This window comes from Bidens hawaiensis, unplaced genomic scaffold, assembly GCF_021521415.1.
Source record: "Bidens hawaiensis isolate Kalapana, Puna unplaced genomic scaffold, B.hawaiensis_p1.1 tig00005567_1, whole genome shotgun sequence".
NCBI classification, from domain to species: Eukaryota; Viridiplantae; Streptophyta; class Magnoliopsida; order Asterales; family Asteraceae; genus Bidens; species Bidens hawaiensis.
In genome coordinates, this window is record NW_027491360.1 from 662982 (window position 1) to 682034 (window position 19053).

The 19053-nt window shown below is 31.4% G+C and overlaps 1 pseudogene; it reads right to left on the minus strand.

The window, feature by feature from the left end:
* Positions 1-7341: 7341 nt before the first annotated feature.
* Positions 7342-19053, minus strand: part of LOC143630108 (puromycin-sensitive aminopeptidase-like) — a 28782-nt pseudogene continuing 17070 nt past the window's right edge.

Below are 19053 nucleotides of genomic sequence, written 5' to 3' on the forward strand. Positions count from 1 at the left end.
ATATGAATCTGATTTATCACATACATCAACGTTGACCTACACACGAGTCACGTATAAAGACATTAAAACATATTAGCATAAACTATTGTAACATGAAGAAAATAAATATGAAAATAGTTACCATTAGGCAGTCATAGTTATACTGCGTATATGTAGCATATGCTGAACTCGTTTGGGAAGTTATTTCAAACAAATTATGGACTTTTCCTTTAAAATTAACTGTTTTTGAACAAAGATAGTTCAATTTAATATGCATTAATCATGTGTTTCATTATATTGCATATATGTAGTATATAAAATGAAATGTTAAATGAGATGTTACCTTGTTATTCAATACCATAAGCTTGCAAGATGTTACCAGTGCAGTTGATAAAACTTGAGGCAATATCAGCATAAGAGCATAAGGGCTAAACTAAATATTATGATCAAATAAATCAAATTTAATTTTATAATGCATAAATGTAATACATAAACTATATTGCATATATGTAGTATATAAACAAGATGTTACCTTTTTGAGGCACACCAATTAGTAGAAAGGAGTTCGATTAGGCATTCTGATAAAATAAATCATATGTTATTTTTACACTACATATATGTAATACGTAACATTATAGTGCATATATGTACTATAAGAACAAGATGTTACCTTGTTGATTATCATCATCAGATTGCAATGGGATACCATTATAATTGACAGAATTCATGAATTAATATCAACAAATGAATCGATTATGTTTCTAACCAAAAAACGTCTAATTCTAAAACTACAATGTCAAAATTGTTTATAGAACTTTGAGATGAAACAAAGCCTAATTGATTAACGGTGAAACAATCGATTGTAAATCAGTAAAAAAAACACGAATGAATGAGTCAGGAAGATATTTTCGGAACTGAAATACCTTTAATTAGCATGTTAAATGATTGAACTTCATCTGAATCGATCTTCAACTGAAATCGAGACACCACAGGGAACTGATCTTCACTAATTAGGGTTCCAAACACATGAATGAATGAGTCAGGAAGATAATTTCGGAACTGAAATACCTTTAATTGCCATGTTAAATGATTGAAATTCATCTGAATCGATCTTCAATTGAAATCGAGACACCACAGTTAGGGTTCCAAAATCGTTGCAGAGGCTGAATCGGGGTACAGGGGAAGCGTACATCCAAACATATAAAATAGCATTTTTACAAAAAGAACCCCTTAATTAGGAGTTCTCTAGTTCTCTCCCTAATAAAGAGTTATCTCATGATCCTCTCTCTCATATATATATATATATATATATATAGGGGAAGGTTAACGTACAAATGAAATTAACGTGCTAAACGTGAGAATCAAGTAGAGTAATTATATATACAAGTAGAGTAATTATCATAGAGTAATTATGTAATTACTCTATGATAATTACTCTACTTGTATATATAATTACTCTACTTGATTCTCACGTTTAGCACGTTAATTTCATTTGTATTTGGTCCAAACCTTAAATATATATATATATATATATATATATATATATATATACTAGTAAAAGAGCCCACGCGTTAAAACAACACCAATGTTTTTGAAACAACACCAATGTTTTAATTTTTCGATCCCAAGTTATCATAAATTCATAATTACATAAACTCATAAAAGAGCCCGCGCGTTGCGGCAGGAACGTAACGAAGACTCAGTCGGTAGGGATTTGGTACGAGATGGTACCGACATTTGGTATAGCCAAATTTGTAGTCGGCCTTGTTTACAATACAACAAATAAGGGTATGCAAAAAATCTAGTATGAAACAAAGCTTGTAGTAGAAAATAGATTCTTCAACTCACTTGGTAGTTGGTAATTAAGGATTAATATGTCTACACTATAATAATTGGAAAAGGGCAACTAACGGATCTACAACTTGTTTTTAAGATAGATATTTCATCAAAACAGAATTGTATATGCATATAGGACCAGGGCATGGCCATATAATGGCGATTCAGACAGGTGCCAGCATGCTTTGGCTCTTTGCTTCTGAAAAACTATTCTTTAACAACCAAATTTCATGTAAGTTATAATGATGGAGAACCATTAAACTTATTATCATCTTTCCTCCCAACAAAAGCTCGCCTTGAAGGTGGCCCGAACATGCTTAGTACCACCTGAATGCAAACAGATGATCAGCAGTAGTTTGCAGTTAGATACTTTTCATTAGCATATTGATGCATGCCAACTTACTGGTAAGAATTTTAGACCATGCAAGAAACCAAGAAGAACCAAGGTCAGGTACATTTGGAAGTAATAAACCTGCATACCTTTAGTACTAAACAAAATAGCTCACCTAACTGAAGAAACATGAACTTATAATGTGATAGTCTAATCAATGTGCCTGTAACAGTCTAATTCCCACACACAACGTGTTAGGTCCTATTTCAAAGGCATTAGTTCATTCTACAAGGTACACAAATAAGAAGAAAAATCATTTATCTATTTTTATCGAAAAATACGTTTTTAGGGATGTACACGAGCCAAGCCACTCATGAACTACTCGAGACCGGCTTACTAAAAGCTCGGATCGAGCCAAGACTAAACGACCTGATCATTGAAATTACTTTGTTTAACTAAACATCATGAGTTGGCTAACGAACCTATCATGTATATAATTTGTATTTAAAATATTAAACATATATTTATATTTATATAATATATCTTATTATGTATTAAGTTATGATAAAAATACCTAAAAATATATGTAACGTTATATATAAAAAATTGTAACTGAAGTAGATCCAAAAACAATTATAAACGTATATAAAGTTATTAGTAAATATAAACAAGCCAAGACCGAGCCTAGGTCCACCTTGAAAAAGTACTAACAAGCCGAGCTTGGTATTAAGAAATAGAGCTTGAAACAATATCGAGCTCTACAAAGTTAAACAAACCAAGCCGAGACTCGGCTCATTTAATTAATTTTGTTACTTCCTACTGAGTTTAGCCCAAACAAACATACACATACCTAATCGAATGAGATTTCAATTTTTAATAAACAAAGCAACCGAGAAAACCGCGATTAACCTTAACTCGCAACCTAAGTTGCCTGCACACAGTCTGACCACTTTAGCGAGATGACACATCCATCGCTTCAAAGCAACAATAACAACTCCAGCCCTTCTAGATGGGTATGCATGAACTAATACCAAAATAATAGACGAAATAAGCTATAATTGGTTCAAATTTATGGCTCTACGCATACAAGTTTTTTTTTAAAGATAAAAATAATAACAATTCATTAACTTTAAAACAGAAAATAATAATCAGTTACTATAAACTGTAACTGAAAATTAAAAATGCAATTTGTTACATTATTCTTGAGTAATAAGTAATAAGAGTAACATACATCATGAAGTATGAGAACTTTGATGGCATCCTTAAAACGCTCATTGTCGATTTTGCATGGCCACATGACTCGCTAGCACCTGTTCAAATTATCACAATATTAAAACTTGAGGGGCATTATTGTAAGTCAACATCAAGGCATTAAAGTCAGCCTCTCTTATGAAGAGCATGCTAGCTCTGTGGTTAGGCTTGACTGAGCTCGTCCCTTATTCAAGACGCCTGCAACATTTCAAAACTTATATATTGACTTAAAAACTATACTTTAGCAACGATATTTTGTAATAATAAATAAAGTAAAGCTAAATTTAAAAAGTAACTGAACAAACCTTTTACAAATACTCCTTGCAGAAGTATTGATAGTTCATGTCCTGTGCTCATACGAACCTCACGCCAGACGTTCACTGAGCCTACTCAACTTATTAGTTCATTATATCATTTTAGATGATAATATGATTATATGATATGAAAATCAATTTCCTAGAACATTAAAAGTATACAAAAAATCAATTTTCTACAATCCAAATTTATTAACTGAAAGAAGTCAAACACTACAAATTTTTGATCAAATGTATAATATCAATCTAAAATGCTCCAAATCTATAGAAATTTTACAGACAGTAAGGTAATTGTTAAATTTTTAATGTTATAGCCTAGTATTTATTGTTTCACGGTCCTTTTCATTTGCATTTTTATTATATATTCAGCAAACCTTCTTTTATAATATATTGGATTTGGGTTTGTCCACGACTGAACTGTATCGAGAACTAGCGTTTAGAAAAACTAAAACTAAAACTGAAGCCAAACACATGGCAACTGGTTCTGGTCTGGTTTATTCAATTCCTACTTAATTAATTAATTTTGTTACTTCCTACTGAGTTTAGCCCAAACAAGCATACACAAAGCTTATGACAAGGGGGTGTTTGGATGCATGTTTTGAGATGATGTCCAAGTCTCTACTAACCAGATAAATTATTTCTGCTGATTACCAAATGGTGGAATAGAATTTAAGTATACCGTTTTTTGTCTATCTAATCCTTAAAAACAGAGGTTGCCGCCAAGCCCTCATATAAATGTAGAAATGGTTACATTTCCATTTAACTGTTGAGTATCAAATAATCAAGAATCTCAAAACTACATAAACCCCATTGTTTCATATCTTCCTTATCTCAAAACTCTATTTATTGTATATATCAAAATGCTTAAAATATGCAAATCTAAACGTTGAAACAAAGGACCAAAGTGGCTTACCAAGGATGTGGAAAAGTATGATTGATGAAGAAAACCACCAGTCACTGCTAATGAGATTCTTGCTACCGAGCCCACACAAATAGGATTCAAAAAAATTAACCAAACACGGGACTCAACAAAGGATTCTTGCTACACATATAAAAAAAACAATTCGCTTAGGAGGAAAAGACATCCGATCCCTAGATGTGACTTCCGGACTGAACATGCTTCAATAGAAACTGTAAAATGAAATTAAAAGATGAAGGAAACAAAAATACCATTTGGTTGAAGGTTGTGAAAAGCCGGTTACCACCGCGTTTCCATGCCTTTTGATTTGTAAACGACGACTTAAAATTGCGTTGGTGATAGAGAGACAAAGAGTCTTCAAAACTTCCACCTCGTTGCTACCCTAATCGATTGTCAATCGTGAGAACTGGGGAAAACTAAATGAACATAAATAAGCTATTTACAAATATAGCTCGAAACGATCCAAACTTCAACTCTTGTAAGTTAAACGAGCCGACCCAACTAAAAAAGGAGTAATAATATGAAAAAAGTGTCTCCCCATGTAACTGAATTTCCAAAGATCCATTATGCATCAATTCATAAACAAGCAGCCTTGTTGCATCATGAACAAAGTGATTACAATCGAATACTGCTCAACAGATCTATCTCAGCTTGCAAAAACGACAATATTAACACTCATATAATCAAATTCATCATTACAAAGTATTAATCACAAATAAACAATGACCTAAAACTCTTTAAAGGCATCTCGACTACCACCATCCAATAATTTAACAATGACATAGACTACTACAATGGTAACCTAAAAAGAGTTTAGCATCAGCTAAAAAATTACCACACCAACATTAAAACCAAAGCTCACTCACTGTTACACACTAACATTGTAAAAAAAACGCAATGCTGAATCAAAATATAGCAAAACCCACAAAACTGTTGTTGAATGAATATATACAACAATTGTAAACACACACACTAAATCAATGTAATTCCCAAATCAGAAGGAAAACAACTCACCTGTTAGTATACAGAGAACATCTCCATTATGGAACAAGTAAAAGCCACAAATCAATTTGAGATTTTTCAACTGTACCAGGAGAGTGGTGAGAGAGATGGAGAATCGAGGGGTGATGGTGGAGATAGACACAGTTATAACAATATTAGGGTTTAGATGAAAGTAAGTATACCAATAAATTTATTTTACGTTAATTAAAGATGAACGGAGCAATGAATGAATGAGAGCAATAAATTTATTTTACGTTAATTTATTAGCAGGATTGACTTTGCTATTCAGAAGGGGGTTGCGGCGCAGCTTGTTGCCCGTTTGCCTGCCACTCTATTGTAATCGTTTTATAGTAAATTATAATGAAATAAATTGATGAATTGTAACATTGACGGAGACCGAAATTGAAGTCGCCGATAGAGGAGTGTATAAGATCGCCGCAGGTGAGAGGGTAATTATAATTTAGTGGCGTCTCATAGGTAAGATGAAGGGTCTCCTATATGGCGTTGCGGCGGGAATGCAATGGGGATGTGGTCAATATGAATTTAGTTTGCGGTGCGTGAGTGATGCAATGGGAATTCAGTCAGTAACTATTTAGGGCACTGTGGCGGGGGGCTTGACGGACATTTGATTGTGTTGGATTAGACTCATGGGTCGTGTAACTAAACAAGTTATTTAAATAGTTGTATATGAAACAAAACTATTATAATTGTATCTTAAGGAGTTAACTATGAATAAGAATAACTCTATAACGTTATAAAACGGGTGAGTTAGATCAGGTGTCGCAACCAATGTTAGGTTAAATTTGGTTGTGTACCATTCGTTCATCCAAAAATAGACATAGTGGTTTAATTGTATGGAGCGCATGAGTGTTTGTAATATGTTAATTCCATCCATTATTGACCCCTACGTCGACTATATATGATTTAGTTTGTAGCATAACTATACAAAAATAAATGCATACGACAAGTAATAATATGTTATCATAAAGACATGTTTTTCCATTGTGAAATGTTCCCGAGTGGTGGTGTAATGGTTGGCTGGTACCAACAACATGAAAACCTAGGAATCTGAACCATAGTAATAGCAACAAGTTTCACACATGCTCATTTTAGTTCCAATACTCTCCGGTCAGGCATGCTCGGTCATATTTGTGGCTGCCAGAGCTGAAAACTGATGTCATATTTGTGGCAGTTTTGTATTCATGCAACAAAAGCTCAGTAATTTCTTCATCTTCAAGAGATACAAGATAACCTTTATTTCCAAGAAGTCAAATTATTAAAGTTAATAGTCAACCATATAGTACCAAAAGTAAAAAAAGATAGCAAAACATACCAAGAGCAGTGTTCTTTAACGCCCGTCTTGCCATATTTGCATGGTCAAACACATATTTCTCTGAGCTTCTATTTTCTGTGACCAGATTTTAAAACTCTTGTTTCAGTACAGTCAAACACATATCATGCACAAACTTTGGATCAAGAACCAAAGCTTTACTTTCTTGAAAATTAAATAACTTGACTAAACATCAACTTCCTTGCCAATATTTGCCCAGTTTCCCAACTATAATAACAATAAAAATCAAATCTTTTAAATACCCTTTTGTTTGTTTAATGTGGTTTTGTTTCATTTAAGAATTACCGATTAAATTCATCAAAATCATGAGCTAGAAGTCATTGTCAGTGAGATCAGAGTGTAGACAGATCAGAGCACTCTAAACCCGCAACAAAGACGGAACTGGTTTCTCATACACATCCGAGAATATAGATTCTTTTTCGCTTTGATTGTAAAGTAATATATCAGATACAACTTTGACTTTTCCAAGCCTGGTCAAATATAAAAAAATACTTTCGTAACTCTAAGAACAGTGGTGGGTCACTGTTTGGCTGTGAAAAAGTCAAAATTGTGGTGGGTCACTGTTTGGCTGTGAAAAAGTCAAAATTTACTGGTCATTACAAAATAATACAAAACAAAAACCTTAAAGAACACAAAAGTACCTAAATTTCAAAGAAACTATACACGCTTCAACTTTGTAAGAAGTAACCTTCACGAATCACGATAGGTGTAACCGCTTGTGAATACCTGAAAACGAGTCACAAAACATAATCATTTTAACCAAACTATAAAAACTTAGAATTGATTAAAAACATACCATAATAGAAAAATAGCAAAATATGCATCATTAGCATATCGCATAGTAGCAAAGATATCTTCACAAGTTACTGCTTGTCCATCATGCCTTTGTAAGTACAAATCCATTCCCTAAAATAAAAATGTGACAATTTAACCACAAAATAACCACATAAACATCATACATTCAAGTAGGCCTGTAAACAAACTAAACTTTCTGCAAACCATTTCGTATATGTAATATGTTCATTTATTTATTAAACAAACGAACATAAACACATGTATCGTTCGTTAATTTATATTTATGTATGTGAACATTTCATTTATTTATTAAACAAACGAACATAAACACATGTATCGTTCGTTAATTTATATTTATGTATGTGAACATTCGTTTAAGCTCTTTCATTTAAATTCCTTTATGTTCATTAAGTTACGTTTATTTAAGCTTGTTTGCTACGTTCATTAATATATTCATTTAATTGTTTAGGCTCGTTAAAATTTAGGCTAGTTTTAATAACTTTTTAGGCCCAGTTTATTGTTGTTCACAATCATAGTTAATTGGTTTTAGCTCAGACACATTCGTTCATCTATGTTCAATCGTTCAAGTTCACAAACCGTTCGTTTATACTGTTAACGAATGAACAACGAACACAAACACGTACACGCTCAATTTTTTAACAAACGAACACGGGCAAGAAAACCTTGTTCATAACTTTCTGTGTTCGATCGTTTGTTTAGTTAAAGTTAAATGAACGAACATGAACATGCTCCGGTTATGTTCTTCGATTCGTTTACAGGCCCGCATGCAATCATCATGCCGTCTTTTTTACCTTTCGGAACCCTTGACTTCCCGGTAATATTTTGTACATGCGCACAACGTCAGCTCCCTTTTCATACACCTGCAAGCATACATTTAATAAAAACAATTTTGACAGTGCTTTTATGTTAAAAAGTAATAATATTTACTATACCAATGACACAAAAACAAAATCATAAGCATATCGTCACTGTATAGAAGTTGTCTATCTAAAAAGAAAAAAAATGAAAACATAAAGAGTTGGAAAATTTAAAATTATCATGAAACTAAATACAGTGGGAAAGAGTTTGAACCTTGATGTAAGAGTGAGGACTCAAGGAGTGAGCCATAGGACCTGCAGTCTAAAATATATGACAAATACGATATTTCAAGCGTAACGTATTTGAAAATCAATGATATGATGTTACTAATTTTTCTAACTAAATCATATTTAGTGTTTATGATTACCTGTGGAAATCGGTATGTACGAAGCCTTGAAACAACACCGATCCACTTGACCATACGACCTCCCATATCAGATGAAAACTCCTGCAACATGTAAGAAACTTTTTAACTTTTATAGTTAAAATAAAATCTTTATAAAAGTTAAAAAGCGGTTAAATTGTGCACATGATCACGGAAAACGGTAAGACCTTTTAAATTCAACTGGAACCGGTCCCGACATGTCACCCTACAAACATTTAGAAAAATTATAAAAAACCAAATAAAATTAGAATTTTTTAATAATATAATTTACAAATGGATATAAACTTGTTGCTAGTCCAATTATGGAAGTACCGCAACATAAAGAACGAATTGGATGAACATAATTATAATTTAAACAAAAGTATAAAACTAAATAAGGAAGTTAGATAAGCAGCATACCTTGTGGCCAACGGCATTCAAAATCTTAGCATTATCTGCATCGGTAGCGGTTTCTGGTGATGCCAAAGAATTGAAAATCTATTCGGACAAAAAGATTATTATACGCAAAACAAATGACAATAAAAGTGAAAATGATTAATGCACATACATTCATGCTCTTGTTTTCCATGGCTCCCCTGTGACAATCACATGTTTAAAAAAAACTATATTAGTAAAAGCAAATGGTTCTGAGTTCAACATAATGCAGAAGAAACAAATGCTAATTTAATCAACGAACGCTAACAATACTAAACCTAAAGTCAACACCAAATTGCTATCAACACTTTAATATACTTTGTTGTTTAAGACTGAGCACTTATAAACAATTTAAGACCGATATTATTCCATTTATAATACATCTTTTTAAATCAGAATTACTTACATAAGTAATTGGGAAACACAGTAATTGAACTTGTTGGCAACCTCGTTCGATGTAGCCAACCTGCATAAAAATAAATCAAAATTCAAACCCTAAATCGTGAATCAAAGAGTGTAAAGTAAATAACAAAAATAAAATTTAAAACCCTAAATTCTATCCCTTTACCAATAATAATAATAATAATAATAATAATAATAATAATTCAGGGTGTTGTTGGTGATACATGTAATGGATTCTGGCAAATTCGATGCATGGTCCATTCAAATTAAAACAACAAGAACGTCGAAAAATCAATGCTTGCCATCAACTTTTAAAATAATTGTAAAGTAAAGTAGAGTGCTCACAAATTTTGAGAAATAAAATTAAGTTATCCCAAATTCAGAGAGTTAGATACTAACATCCACACTTACCACCATATCAAGAAGTGGCATTTTAAACACGATTTCCATGATCCTGCCCTGCTTATATCAATCTGGAATGAAGAACACAATCGACAAGAGGTAAATAATTACCAAAATAGGATTAAATACTGGTATTACGAGGGTCACAACCCTGGACCGATTGGAGGATACGATCGGCTGAAGAATCCAATGGGTGGTCGCTAGAGAGAGAAAACAATGTTCGAATTATAAACATATGATTGAAACGATGGTTTAATTGAAACCGATCAGATAGACCATTAATTGAAAGACCAAGGCTGTTAAAGGAGACAACTGAAGGAGCAATTAACAACCGCCGGAGGATAACTGTAACCGATGGATTGGAGGGATAAGGTCGCCGGCCGATGAGAGGATAATAAATATTATAGCGCATCATGACAGAGAATATGGAAGTGAGTGACTGTTCATCGGAACTGTTAATAGTCCGAATACTCGTTGGGCTCCTATATGTATTATAATATAATATAGATATAGATATAATAATAATAATAATAATAATAATAATATATAGAATAGGATTTAAATAAAAAGTGAAAGTTTTACAACAAAATGAAGAGAATCAATAGAAAATTTACACATGACATTTATAATAAATAATAGAAAAGGGTATGGTCTTTTAATTTAATTAAACACGATAGTTATATGGTTTCTAGTAACCCCTGCTTTTTTGGATCTTGAATTGTGAATACCTACAGAAGATCATGGTAAATTCGTGAAGAAAATAATATTGTAAACAAAGTAACCAAAAGAGCAACGAGACTACAACAACTAGAATTATAATCGAAAACTAATAAATTCTTTGAAAACTAATAATTTCTTTTGGTTACTAGTTTTTGTTATTTTATTAACCGTACATGGCCCTAAAAATCATAATCGAAACTTTAAAGTTGTTTGTTTCCATCTCATTTTTTATTATTTGTTATCTTCTCATTGCATGGAATTTATTTATTAACGTACTGAATCAACTTATGAAGCATCAAAGGCAATCAACAACTGAGGAGAAAAATAGTATTCATAGTGTTTAGTTTATGACTTTCAAGAACAGTGATAGCACCTTACTCTACCAGTTTGTCAATCAACAAAATGGAGTTTCATTTTATAATAAACTAAATGTACAAAATTGCCCCTAAGAAACAACCATTAGATTAGTTGATCTAAAGGCCCATATTTATTCTTACTATTCCTAGAAAACAATGTGTTTTTACCATAACCTAACCCATAATATATATATATAGGTATTGGATCATTTCAGAAGTTTTTTTACAGCGAGAAGTGAAGGTGGGTATATATATATATATACACTAGTAGATGTCCGCGTGATGCGGCGGGATTCAAAAACAGCTCGCAATACATCAATGGTGTTTCGGATCGGGTTTAATACACCTTGCATGTTGAGGTTCGGGTTTTTCAAGTCGACTTCCTTAGAATTTAGGTGCACACGAGTTAGCTGGGCTACGAAATCAAACAAAACCATTGTTGACTTTTCTTTTTCTTTTTTTACTTTCTTCCGACATTTTACACGTCCTAAATAGAGTATTACCATCATCCCATGAAGTTGATAAATGTAGTGAACTTTGAACAAATAAAACTACATCATAAGAATGATATGACTTTGAATGTCGACTTTGTATGCAAACATCCCCAAATTTCTAATTGAACATTTAAATTCTAACCTACAAATAGACTATCGTTAAACTGTCCTAAATTTCAACAAACAATACCAATTTCAAATAAAAGCAACTTACTAAAATAGCTTCTTACAAGAAAATTCAAAATAATAATTCACAACCATAATAAACTCATCCTAACTCAATACCCTTCTTTTGTTCAAAAAAACAAAATCCATATCATCAAATAATGAATTATAGAACCCTAAAAAACACCAAATAATAACCAAAATTCAAAACTTCATTCACCACATCCACATCTCCATACTCAAATCTACGTTCAAAGGTTTCTTCAATTTTGCAGCTTGTCCATACTCCAAATATGAATTGAGGTACAAAATGAGACTTGTTCTACAACATAGTTGGAATAGAAATTAAAAGGCTTGAGAAGCAGATACCTAAATAAACGAAAGTTCCACAAACCCAGTTTTTGAGTTCAAATATGTACAACAAACAAATTTCAGCCCCGTTCAAACAAGCTAGAAGGAGAAGTAATGGGTTGACGGAGGTATGCGGCGTGGTAAGAAAAATATGGTGATTGTGAGAATGACGGCTAAGATGCTTGAAACTGTTTAGGGTTTGTTTGAATTTTGAAATGGTAGAGCCGTGCATTTGAAGTGGCTAGGTGTGTGTTACAAAGCTTTAGGATCTGTACCGTGTGTTATAATACTTGTAAAACTCTTATTTGTAAGAGATTTGGTAAAATTACCATATTGTCCTTCCTATATGTATTGTAATGTAGTATAGATATATATATATATATATGTAGGGTAAAGTTAAAATACAAAGGAAAACAAAAATGATAAGGGTGAGAAGAAATTTCATTCATTGATTCTAAATTTGGATGGAGGAGATTGATTTAAGAATAAAAATTGATGAAAATGGCATGAAAGTAATAACCCACATATAATGATTTTCTCTCTTCACATGCAAGGCACATGTCAATTCCTCCATCATTTTAAAACGTTTACAACTTTTTCATACGATATATTTTTAGAAAATTTTTTTACCATAATAACAAGCGTTTTTTTATCTTTAATATGAATATCATATTATTATATAAAAATAAAAATAAATTATTGGGTTTTTTTATATTGTGTTATTTGGTTGTCCATTGTGTTTTTTAAATGAGTTTTTCTATGCATCGTGTTATAGATTTTGATCATTGTGTTTTTCAATTGGTACACATATTAAAGATAAAATTTAAAACAAAGATTACATCATTGTGTCTTTTTGTTCGTCATTGTGTCTTTATATATGCTCAACATTTGTCTTTCTACTTATCATTGTGTTTTAGTCATTGTGCTCAACATTCATTTAAGTTGAGAAAAATAATATTATGTTCATTGTTTATTACGTTCAAGTCATTATGTAATATATAGATTCCATTGTGTTTTACGTTTCAGGTCATTGTGTTAATGCAATTGCCATTGTGTCTTATGGGAAGGTTAACGTACAAATGAAATTAACGTGCTAAACGTGAAAATCAAATAGAGTAATTATACATACAAGTAAAGCAATTATGTAATTACACCATAGAGTAATTACATAATTACTCTACTTGTATATATAATTACTCTACTTAAATCTCACGTTTAGCATGTTAATTTCATTTGTATTTGATCCAAACCCATATATATATATATATATACATATATATAGGATTAGGATCACGTGAGAACTATATTGAAATTGAGAACTTTAAGAACCATTTTGGACCATAAAAAAAACTCTTTTTAAAAAACTTAAAAAATTATAAAACAAAAAAAAAACGAAAATAAAAAAAGTAAAAAAAACAAAAATTTTATTTTTCATCCTGCTTTCATAAAAAAATTAAAGAAAAATATCGGTTTAGCAAAATTATACATATATGTATAATACGTATTTTTTAATTTTATACAAGTTATTCTTTATACACATATGTACAATTAAGATAAATGATTATGTACATATGTGTACATTATGTAAAACGAGATTAAATAAAAATATACATATGTGTATATTTTTTTATATATGAAATCGAGATGAAAAGTAAAAATTTTTGGTTTTTTTACTTTTTAAAATTTTTCGTTTTTTTTGTTTTATAACTTTTTTAAAAAAATTTTGTAAAGTGTTTTTTTGGCTAAAAATGATTCTTAAAGTTCTCAATTTTCAAAGGGTTCTCTTAAGATTCTCACCCTATATATAGAGAGAGAGGAGGGTTAGCCTAAATTTAAATACTTTCTTAGGAAGACTAGGAATAAATCATAGTCATTGGATCATGTTAATCAATTTTTGAGATTGAAAATTACAAATAACCGACATAGTTTCCTAGAATTGTTCTTTCACCAACATTTGTAATGTCAAATGTCAAAAATTTATTGGTTCTTACCATTCCTAGGAAACAATTTCTTTTTATTTGGACCCTTTTCTATATATATATATATATATATATATATATATATATATATATAACGGTTCAAATAAGAATAAGGAGTTTCATAGGAATGGTAAGAACCAATAGAATTTTGACATTTGGCATTAAAACCTATGATGAAAGAATAATTCTAGGAAACTATGTCGGTTATAATGATGAAAGAGTAATTCTAGGAAACTATGACGGTTTTTGGTAATTTTAAATCTCAACCATTGATTGATATGATCCAATGGCTATGATTTATTCTTAGTCTTCTTAGGAAACTACTTATTTTTAGGATAACGCTCCCCTATATATATATATATATATAAACAAAACCATAAAAATCCTACGTGTCACGATGTGGTCGCTCCCCCGTTTTTTGGAGTCACCAGATTTGCTTGATTTTTAAATGTAGGCTTTTCATGCATTTGACCCAAATTCACAGGTATGGGTCATATCAAACCCAAATATTTCTTAAACAGGTTATAACATCTCATTAAATTAAAAACAAATCTCATCAAATATTTGATATAAAAAATCCTATAAAGCAGGTATATACTAAAAATTAATATATGATTTATTTAAAAAAAGATATATATTATTTATAATTAAAAAACCAATTTTATTGTAAAAAAATAAACCGGTCTTGGGTCTCATCAAACCCATATAGCTTTTAAAGCGGGTTATAACATCTCATCTATTTGTGAAACAATTTATCATCAAACCATAAGTATATTATTAACTTTCATAAAATAATAAAAAAACAAAAAATAAATAAATATTAGAAACAAATAATATAAAACAACCCCCGTAATACGGGGGATAAAAACTAGTATATAACTATATATAGGCTGGCAGCGTCGATTCATTTTTTGCGGTTATACTTTCAGATAATTAGTCCATTGAAAGAAAAAAAACAAGGGCATATTTGGGATTGAGTTTGAAAACAACTTATTAACTTATTGATTTTTTAAAAAGCCAATAAGTTAAAAAAGTTTTTGGCAAACGCAAAAGCGTTTTTTATTTTCGTTTTTTGAAATGGTTAAAAAGTTGTTTCAAAAAGCCACAAATTCTGGCTTTCAAAATAACTTTTTGAAAAAGTCAATAAGTTAATATGTTGTTTTAATCTCAATTCCAAACATACACTTATCTCAAGCGTTTCGTGTTAAACTCTCTCTCTCTCTCTCTCTCTCTACCCCTCCTCTACTCCCTCCTTCTCAAAAACGCGTCTAAAACTTGTCTGCGGAGCTCGACTCTTCATAGGGTTAGAACCTCAGAGAACAAATGAGTCCATTAAGAAGGGAATTATCTTCAAATTATGCACATAGCATTCTCAACCCGTGCCATATAACTATGTGAGCGAGTTTTATAAATTATATGGTATGGTTATGAGTGGTTGTGAGTAGATGAGAGGGAAATATTAATGATAAAGGTATAAAATGTATTATTTAATTGAAAATGAAAGAGAAAAACTAAAGATTTTAAGTGTAATTATATACGAACATGGAATGGGCTAAGAATGCTCTAATACGTAACCAAATATATGGTTGATCACATAAACATAATTCCACATCCCGTCCAAAGTGGAGAAACATATAGGGCCACGGCTATGATTTTTCATAAGCACAAGACACTATGAAGTGAGAATCACTAATCAACTCTTTTAAATTTATTCATACTATTATAAACTACAATAATTCAAAGTAAAACATCTAGCAAGGTAACAACTGTTTCAAGCGATATAAACCATTAAGTCTAATCTAAATGAAAATTCTTCAATCTTCATAATCAACCTAGATCAAACATGTAGCATTCATAAAATTAAATTTAATCAACATGAATGTTTGCGAGCAATACACTAGATTTTATAGTATAATATGAGGCAAAAACACATTTTTTTTTTGTAAATATGATATCACCAAAATCAGTGCATATGAATATATGAGTAACTAAGACTCTTTTTTAACTGGTAACAACCAAATTAGTAGGGGACGTATGATTATAATAAATGAGGATGAGGATGGAGATGAGGCCAAACCATAAATAAACACATAAGCATACAATTATAATTGAGGAATAAACAAGTGATCGAACAATTATTCATATACACACATATTGAGGAATTATGGATGAGGTTTGAGGTCTTAAAACATGTTGGTTTGAATATGGTTACACATGTTACCCCCAAAATATAAAACGTAAAAAAAGGGAATTTTAGGTACCCACTTGGAAAAAGAAGTGAGCGATGGAATAGATGAGTCGACCCTTGAGCAGGCGAACTGGAAGGTTAGGTTTTTACAAGCAAGTCCTAGGATAAACACTCTAGGATTAGATAGGTTTTGAGGGAGACAAATAAATAAACAATGATAAATGTACAAAACTTGAGTTTTGGAATTTGGGGTTTTAATCCATAAACAGAAAGGTATAAAATATACGACTATAATTGAAAAATCGGTATTGTGGTGCAAGTTACTTGGTTTTGGTTGGTTTCACTAGATAATAATAATCTAGTCGAATATTGGGTTCGCTTTGGTGCATAATGCATGAATCCAATAAAGAAACCACCAAAATATAAATTTAACGAGTATTATGTTTTATCGGTCTGTCACTCGATATTAGATCAAGTTCGGTTCCAATTTATCCATAATATGAAAATGAGAAATAAATTTATATAAATCATATGCTTAAATAGGAACCATGATCTTAATCAAATACAATCAAGCGTAAATACCAAAACGAGTTTAAGCTAGTGTTCGGTCTCGTCGGCCCAAAACTTGATATTTGACCAGGTTTGGTTCCAACATGTCCATGATATGAAAAGTAATTGTAAAATCAGTGTCTTAAATAAACTTGTGGTTTTAAACGAGTAAAACCAAGTTAAACGCCAAAACGGGCTTAAGCGGGTGTTCAGCTTTCGTCGGCCCAAACTTGATATTATACCAAATCCGGTTCTAATAACTCTATAATAATAAAATATATTTGATAACTCACTAAATCAGAACTTAGACAAATTTCGAAGTTCTATTGAACAAAACTCCCAAAAATTAGTCGTAAGCGAGTGTTCGGGTTAATCGGTTTGAAAATTGGTATGAGACCAAGTTCGGTTCCGAACTGCTCTAAACATGATAAACATTATAAAAACTAAAATAGCTGAGAAAATTTTAAAGAGACACATGAGTTGGTTGCTTAATCATTAACTCATGTATTAAAGCGAAGATTAAGTTGTTGTTGGTTTGTTTGGGCCGAAGCTTGGTATGAGACCAAGCTCGGTTCCAACAAATCCATATCATATGAATAAGTATGAAAACTTAAAGAGTCGGAAACTTTTGTCACACACAGACCAAAGGCGGAGGAACATGCCAGGGTGCAATAGATTGCTCAAGAACACAAGACACTATTAAAGTGACAATATTTAAACAACTCATTCATTTCATTCAATCATCAAAAGTAACACAACTTGTTCATACAAAATAGCACCAAACATAAGAAATAAATTCTTCATTCTTCTAATAACCTAAACGGTCTCAAAATAGAATAGTGTCTTCAAACTTCAATAAACCAATAATCAAACTTGTAACAATGCATAAAATATATTTTGTCAACACGAATGTTGGTGAGCAATTTCATAGTTTTGAGTATATATAATATGGGGTAAAATCCACAACTCGTATATGAAACCATAAATAAAAGCAACAATTGCGGTATATAAATCATAAATAAATGATGATTCTTTCTAATTGGTAACAACCAACATACTCGGATAATGAGGTACTATTCTACTAGCACAAGGCTAAAGTAGTTAGAGGTGCGTATGATCATATTTATTGAGGCTCAACAACAACATCAAAATAAACACTTGCGCACGTAAAGTATACGGAGCATATCACACATAATAGGGCAACCCTAGAGTTTGTGGTTTGAGAATTAAGTGTCTTAAATCATTCTTGTTTTAAGAAGGTATGCAAGTTACCCCCAAAGTATAAAAATGAAAACGGGAGATGAAATGTACTCACATGAAATAAGTAACTTGAAGGATTAGTTTGCTATAAAACGGAAAGGTAAGTTCAACGAGCAAGATCTAAATTAAGTGGGTCTTGAGTTAGTAGATAGCCTTAAAATCTTTAAAGTAAAATAACATGACAAGTAGGATACACAATTAAAATTTGAGGGTTAAATTGTAAATACATAAGAAATTAAAGTAATGGTTTTTGAAAAGTAAGTTTACTCGAAATCGGGTCTCGGTATTCCATTCATTAGTTTAACTTAACCATTGTTAAGTAATTATTTGGGTATATTTGCGATATTGCAAGACCCTTTGTTAAATAGATACCAAAACGAGATTTTACGAGTGTTCGGATTTGTCGGTTCGAGCCTTGATAATTGGTGAAGCCCGAAGCCGAGATTCCAAAGTGATAAATGTTATGAGATAACTCAATGAAATCAAAAGATACTTAACCAAGTATGTAGTTCTATTAGGAAGAACCTCAACGCCCGTTAAGCGAGTGTTTGGCTTTGTTGGTCCAAACTTGTTATAAGATCAAGTTGGATCCGACATGCCAAGTATTTTGAGAAAATAATTAAAGTTAATTTATAATATAGTTTTAAGGAATAATATGAGATTCGGTGGCCCAAAACACAACTAGTGTGTCTTAAACGAGTGAACTCGGTTTAGTTCAGTTTTGGTTCGGT